Below are 5,687 nucleotides of genomic sequence, written 5' to 3'. Positions count from 1 at the left end.
TACCTCTCGGTCCATTTTCATGGCCAGCCTTTTCCGGATCGTCTTCTTCTGGGTCGTCCTGTAACCTCGGTCTACGGATCTGCCTCCGACGCAGCAGTGTCTGGTTCGCCCCAGCGGTGGACTCCTTTCAGTTAGTCCAAGCACCCGGGTCCGTCACGCCACCGCAGCAGCATTGCCTGCGCTCCCTGGCCACTGCCGCCGGCGCCGCTCACTCGCCGTTCTGGGTCCCTGATACTCAGGGCCCTGCATTCCAGGTCCCCGTTAACCGGGGCCCTGTAATCCGGGGCCCTGTAATCCGGGTCCCCGCTAACCAGGACCCTGTAATCTGGGTCCCTGTAACCGGGGCCCTGTATTCCGGGTCCCCGGTAGCCGGGGCCCATTAGTCCATGGTCCCTGTTGGGGCGCCATTTCTAAGTGGCGAGGAGAAGCAGACAGGCCAACCCAATATGGGTGATAAGCAAACTTCTGCTTTATTTGTGATGCAGTTCACTTGTATAGGAGTGGTATTCAGCCACTCCTCCTTGGCACAACAGTATTGGTTAGACCCACACAGCTTCCTCCACATTCTCCTCCCACCTCCGGTTTCCGGTTACCTGTGGGGGTCACCCCCTGCCTTGCTCGCACAGTCCTCCAGGGCTCCATGGCCCTGCTCTTAGAGTCATTCTGCAACAGGGGGAGGTAACTGGGAGTTACCCGAAAGGACACGGGGTCTTCTGGGTCAGACTCGTTTTTTCGGCAGGTGGTATCGTATTCTCTTCCCTTGTTATTTTCTCTTATCATTATTGTCATTGGTGGTAGCAGTGGTGATTTGTGCTGTACATTGGTTGCTGGACTGTTCTTGTCTCAACCTGTGGGAGTTGCATTCTTTCGATTCTCCTCCCCATCCCTCTGGGAGCGGGGAAGGGGAGAGCCCCCGGGGGGGAAATGCCAGGGGAGAATCCCCGGGGGGGGAATGCGGGCCTCGACTGCTTCCAGCACAGCACCACTCACTGGGAGCGAGTGAACAAGCTGTCTGTCTGGGTTTAAACCATGACAGTCTTCTTGGCGCCCAACACGGGGCGGGAAGAGTTGAGATAACGACAGATCTGCCCAGATTAATAGTCACTCGTCACAATGCTGACTTCTTGGCTCTCAAAGTTGTTGCTCTTGATCTCGGAGGTTCAGCATGTCTTACCTTACTTACAGCTGGCATTTGCTGTCTTACTGTTTATCGGTTGGGGGCCTTGGGCTAAGGTTCTTGTCTCATTGTACTTTATGGTAATGACTTGTAATACAACACAATCATTGATCATGAAACTGATCTGGCTTGCCTTCTCAGTGTGGCTCAGTGTGGTCACCACCTTTATACTTTGGGAGGTATATAATAAAAGTGCTTAGCAATTAGTCATCTTTTTTCTCCTTCTCGGGTGGTCAACCTGTGAAGGAGACATTCTTTTACCCTCCCAGTCGTACACATCCCCCCCCCCCCCCCCAAGACCTTTTACAGCATCATTTGAGAGTTTTGAAGTTCTTGAATGGCCTTTTAATACTGTTGAGACTTGTTTGCTGATTGGGATGGGCATCACCATGTTGGCACGCTTACAGGGTGTATTTTGCCCATGACCATTTCATCTGATTTCAAAAGTTAAGCAGAGTGCAGGCCACAGTTTGCTTTTACTTGGAGGGATGTCCAGTTCACTTGGAACCAACTGCCCCAGGGGTGGAAACAGCCCTACCATTTGCCATGGACTGATCCAGACTGCACTGGAACAGGGGCAAGCTCCAGGACACCTGCAATACATTGACAACATTATTGTGTGGGGTGATACAGTGGAAGAAGTCTTTGAGAAAGGGAGGAAAACCATCCAAATTCTGCTGAAAGCCAGTTTTGTCATAAAATGGAGTAAGGTCAAGGGACCTGCACAGGAGATTCAATTTTTGGGCATAAAATGGCAAGATGGACATAGACAGATCCCCACAGATGTGATCAACAAGATAACAGCAATGTCTCCACCAACTAATAAGAAAGAAACACAAGCTTTCTTGCGGGCAGTGGGGTTCTAGAGAATGCACATCCCAAATTACAGTTCGATTGTAAGCCCTCCCTATCATGCGACCCGGAAGAAGAATGATTTTAAATGGGGCCCTGAGCAGCAACAAGCCTTTGAGCAAATTAAATGCGAGATAGTTCATGCAGTAGCCCTTGGACCTGTCCGGACCGGGCCAGATGTAAAGAATGTACTGTACACTGCAGCTGGGGAGAACGGTCCTACCTGGAGCCTCTGGCAGAAAGCTCCAGGGGAGACTCGAGGTCGACCCCTCGGCTTTTGGAGTCGGGGATACAAAGGATCTGAGGCCAGCTATACCCCAACTGAGAAAGAGATACTGGCAGCCTATGAAGGGGTTCGAGCTGCTTTGGAAGTGATTGGCACTGAAGCACAGCTCCTCCTGGCACCCCGGTTGCCCGTGCTGGGCTGGATGTTCAAAGGCAGGGTCTCCTCTACACATCATGCAACTGATGCTACATGGAGTAAATGGGCTGCACTAATTACACAAGGAGCTCGAATAGGAAATTCCAGTCGTCCAGGCATTCTAGAAGTTGTCATGGACTGGCCGAGGGCAAAGATTTCGGAATGTCACCAAAGGAGGAGGTGGTGCGTGCTGAAGAGGCCCCACCATATAATAAACTGTCAGAAAGTGAAAAGCAGTATGCCTTGTTTACTGATGGCTCTTGCCGTATTGTGGGAAAGCATCGGAGATGGAAGGCAGCTGTATGGAGTCCTGGACGACAAGTTGCAGAAACTGCTGAAGGACAGGGTGAATCGGGTCAGTTTGCCGAGGTGAAAGCCATCCAGCTGGCCCTGGACATTGCTGAACGAGAGAAGTGGCCAGTACTTTATCTCTATACTGACTCATGGATGGCGGCAAATGCCCTGTGGGGGTGGTTGCAGCAATGGAAGCAGAGCAACTGGCAACGCAGAGGTAAACCCATCTGGGCTGCTGCACTGTGGAAAGATATTGCTGCCCGGGTGCAGAACCTGGTGGTGAAGGTAGGTCATGTAGGTGCCCAGGTACTCAAGAGTCGGGCCACTGAGGAACACCAGAACAACCAACAAGTGGATAAAGCGGCTAAGATTGAAGTGGCTCAGATGGACTTAGATTGGCAACATAAAGGTGAATTATTTTTGACCAGGTGGGCCCATGACACTTCAGGCCATCAGGGCAGAGATGCAACATATAGATGGGCCCGTGATCGAGGGGTGGACTTAACAATGGACACTATTGCCCAGCTTATTCATGAGTGTGAAACATGTGCTGTAATTAAACAAGCCAAGCGGTTAAAGCCTCTTTGGTATGGAGGACGATGGTTGAAGTATAAATATGGGGAGGCCTGGCAGATTGACTATATCACACTGCCACCAACCCGCCAAGGCAAGCGCCATGTGCTTACCATGGTGGAAGCAACCACCAGGTGGCTGGAAACATACGCTGTGCCCCATGCCACTGCCCGGAACACTATCCTGGGCCTTGAGAAACAGATTTTGTGGTGACACGGCACCCCAGAGAGAATTGAGTCAGACAATGGGACTCATTTCCAGAATAACCTTATAGACACTTGGGCCAAAGAGCATGGCATTGAGTGGGTATATCACATCCCCTACCATGCACCAGCCTCTGGGAAAATCAAACGGTACAATGGGTGTTAAAAACTACACTGAGAGCAATGGGTGGGGGAACTTTCAAGCATTGGGATACACACTTAACCAAAGGCCACCTGGTTGGTCAACACCAGAGGATCTGCCAACAGGGCTGGTCCAACCCAGTCAGAACTTTTACATATTGTAGAGGGGGACAAAGTTCCCGTGGTGCATATGAAGAATTTGCTGGGGAAGACAGTCTGGGTTATTCCTGCTTCAGGTAAAAGCAAATCCACTCGTGGGATTGCTTTTGCTCAGGGACCTGGATATACTTGGTGGGTAATGCAGGAAGACGGGGAAGTCTTGATGTATACCTCAAGGGGGATTTGATTGTGGGGGAAAACAGCCAATGAACTTAATTGTATGCAGTTGCCTGCTATGTAATACTTTTGTAGCCCATCAACTAGATGTCTTCAGGGAACCAGAGACTAGCCCTGACTTCCCTCCAACCATCATCCCAACAGAGGATAAACTTTGATAGAACCAGACGAGTTCCGCAGTAAAGGAACGACCAGTAGCAGCAGGCAACGATCCAATACTGCTCACAGCCTCTCCTGCCCTGAAAGACTCTTACAAGAGATGGAACCTGACACAATGGACGGAATTGAATCGGCAGCATTATAGGAATTGGTCCATGCACTAAAAAAATGATCTCTTTCTCTTGGTCTGTGTGTGTATGTGGGATCTGAGCATGAAGTGAATGGTATGGAATAAGGGGTGGATACTGTCCTGGGTTTAGCAGTAGCAGTCGATTTTTCTCCTTCTTGGTAGCTGGTGCAGCGCTGTGTTTTGACTTTCAGCGTGGGAACAGTGCTGATAACACCAATGTTTTTAGTTGTCACTACGTAATATTTACCCTGACTTGTGAGGCTCATGGTCTGCCAGGGAGGAGGAGAAGCCGGGAGGAAGCAGAGACAGGACACCTGACCCAGGCTAGCCAAAGAGGTATTCCATACCACAGCACGTCATGTCCCAGGGCGGGGTGGTAACTGGGAGTTACCTGAAAGGACACGGGGTCTTCTGGGTCAGACTCGTTTTTTGGCAGGTGGTATCGCATTCTCTTCCCTTGTTATTTTCTCTTATCATTGTTGTCATTGGTGGTAGCAGTGGTGATTTGTGTTGTACATTGGTTGTTGGACTGTTCTTGTCTCAACCCGTGGGAGTTGCATTCTTTCGATTCTCCTCCCCATCCCTCCGGCAGCGGAGAAAGGGACACAGTCCTTGACTGCTTCCAGCACAGCACCACTCACTGGGAGCGAGTGAACAAGCTGTCTGGCTGGGTTTAAACCACAAGAATGATGAATAGGAAGTTTCTTATACAATACAAAGTAACCTCTTCCACGGTAATGACTCCCTCCAAATTCTAAACAGCCAAAGAATTTGGATAAATAACCAAACCGAAATCCAACAGCTCAAATTCTGAGGTTTGCCTATTATCAGCCTCAAGATAACACGCAAGCAGAATTAAAGAAGGGTAAAGTAATTCAAAGTGAGAGGCAAGATATCAGTCTGGTAAAAAAATAATACACTCCACTCAGAGTCCACATACGTTCCATTGATCTAGCATTTTGCTATTGGTATGTATGTGTCATTCAAATAAGACGCATTAATCACTGAAAAATACTTCCTGAAAATTAATTGTTTCTACTCACACTCTCAGATGCAGATCTTAGCAGGTGAGCTGCAACACCATGTGCAATAAGGTTTCCAAATTACTAGCAACTAGGAGCTGGTCCTGAATGCAGAACAAAAACCTGAACAGAGCCTGATGCTCCACATGTGAAAGACAATAAGCAGTAAATGGGCCTGCATACCCGGGAGACTGGAAGCATGCTGCTCTGATATTACAGAAGCAGTACCCTGGAAGAGGATCAGCATCTTCTGTGACATGTCCATACATCCAGTGAGGCCTTCAAAGCTCCCATACCTGAAACATAGAAGTAGAGCTAATCTGCCCTCAAAGCCACTTGCCTGCTTCTGAACTGTCAGTGCCAGGAACGAAAACAGAAA

Source organism: Pezoporus occidentalis, unplaced genomic scaffold (assembly GCF_034315485.1).
Source record: "Pezoporus occidentalis ecotype Australia unplaced genomic scaffold, CSIRO_AGI_Poc_V1 ctg200, whole genome shotgun sequence".
NCBI lineage: Eukaryota > Metazoa > Chordata > Aves > Psittaciformes > Psittacidae > Pezoporus > Pezoporus occidentalis.
Note: the sequence above shows the minus strand (reverse complement) of the source record.